A 2,403-nucleotide genomic window follows, 5' to 3' on the forward strand; every position below is an offset into this window, starting at 1 on the left:
GGGAAAATGACACGCTTGTTAAATTACTTCAGTCGTCTGGTGCCACTTTATGCTCCAATTTATGGACACGACACTGGAGCCCCTGGTGTGGCCAAAATTTGACAGCCACATTCGAAGGGAATTGCATTTTTTCTCCACTAGATGGCGAGCGAAGCCACGTTTTACAAAGTCAACCAGATCGAGTGGTTTTATGTGTGTGCTTCTGAAATTGTCTTTTGCTCTTATAAAACCACTCCAAAAACACAATCACTCAAATATTATTAAATTCTAAAAATAAATGTAACAAAAATATTTGAAGTACGTTTAAAATTTGATATTAAACGATATAAATATCCCAAAATATTTTTGGATTTTTCACTTTAAGTGAAATGGATCAGTAAATATTTTTGGGCCTTTCAGTGGCAAACGAAACCAAACATTATTATCATGGCACAAGTAATTAAAAAAAAAAAATGCCGTACAAACTTTAATCCAGCCCACCAAGTATTTACATTATTGAGTCCTATAAAAAAATCATGAATGTATATATATATATATATATATATATATATATATATATATATATATATATATATATATATATATATATAGTATATAAAATATTAGTCAAATAAACAATTTTACATATGTCTATTGTAATTAAATTAATGATAATTTTATTATTACAATAACAATTTTGCATATTTTACATACACACTTACATTTTTTTTTTTTTACCTCATTTATAATTGACCTGGCCTATCTGTCTGATTGAAAAATAAAATGTGGCCCTTGAGCCCAAATGTTTACCCACCCTTGCATTAAATATAACAAGTCTACCCAACATTGTGGCCGGTGAGTCAGCATATATATTTTTTGAAATTCACTAGTTATACCGCACAATTTATCCCGTGGATTTTACAGGTTAGAAATAACAATCACTCCATATCTACTGTATACGAGACATTTCCTGACTCTTGGAAGGCATTTCTTAAAAGCTTGACTAGATATGTTTCAATTCTTGACCAACATCTCCATCTGTTGGTGTAACTCCTTACCTGCACTATAAAGCACAAAATTCTCAACTGTTCATACAAGAATGCATGCGTTCCATCTCTCAGTTCTGGACAGCTACAACAATAAACATCTCAGCGGCCGTGTTAATCAAAATATACACACAGAGACACACAAACATTTTGCATCACATCCAGGGGCATCAGCCTCCACTGTAATGACTGCTTGTCTCACATTAATGACAGCTTTCAATGCGCCCTTCAAGCCAACATCCCAACTCTCAGCTCTAATGAATAATCCAAAAAAAACACTTGTCCTCAAGTGTATGGCACACAACGCCACGTGGAGCGTACGGTATGGAGCCTTCCACGAGCCCCATTAACTGTGCAGTTACTGGAGGGTTGACGACAAAAAAACCCATGAGCTCACGGAAGGGCGCAACACAACATGTCAGTGAACACATACGTCTACGGTAAGTGAATAAGATAAGCTATTTCATGGAAAAGTAGTCGGACAAAACGAGCGTTGAGAGAGGACGGAACAAAAACAGAAAACAGCAACAGTATGTGACAACAATAACGTTTCATTAGAGCTGGATTGAATCTACATGTGGACTGGAAAGGCAGTTCTCCACCCTGTGAGGAAGGGAAGAGAGGCAAATAGGACAGGTTGGAACAGGACGTAGCAGGTCAGGACAGGGGAATTGATCCAAGCAGTCCACGAAGTTAACATCACCATAAAAGACTATGTATAAAGTAATTAGAGAATAAAACCACACCAAGCAACTCAATGTTGGGAAAATTACTAATGTTGCGGCGGTACGGTAGATATAGCAAAATAATCCTCCGTACTGTATAGTGTCATTTAAAATGGAACCTAGTGTGAGTTGAGTTTAATATGAGCTGACAGTCAGTGTACTTCTCACGACGAGTCGATGCCTCAAGGATGACATCACAACACTCTTCGAGGCACTCCTACTGCAGTCTGTCCTTGAATAGTCAAATTGCTAAGAGTCCTATTACATTTTTTAACGGGTATGATTATTTTATTCTTTTTCCTCCGCATCCGTTTTCTATACTGTACTGCTTATCCTGTTCAGGGTCCCCACAGAGGCTGGAGTCTATCAAAGTGTTCTCAGAGTGAAATGCAAGACTACACACTGGATTGGTACACTGTGAAGAAAGAGCTCATTATGTGTGAATGCATCCCACACCCGCTGCTGAAAGTCAGTTCTGTGAACCACTACACTACCAAACTGTTTGCTCACTGCCAAAAAGAAACACACGACTTCGACGCACTGTAAATACAATTTTCACAAGCAATCGATCGAGTCAAAGTAATCGTTGCTTACTGATGCCCTGTAATTGGCTGGTGACAATTCTCGCTTAAAGTGTATTAGTATGCTTGACA

The sequence above is a fragment of the Phyllopteryx taeniolatus genome, chromosome 18 (assembly GCF_024500385.1).
Source record: "Phyllopteryx taeniolatus isolate TA_2022b chromosome 18, UOR_Ptae_1.2, whole genome shotgun sequence".
Lineage (NCBI taxonomy): Eukaryota > Metazoa > Chordata > Actinopteri > Syngnathiformes > Syngnathidae > Phyllopteryx > Phyllopteryx taeniolatus.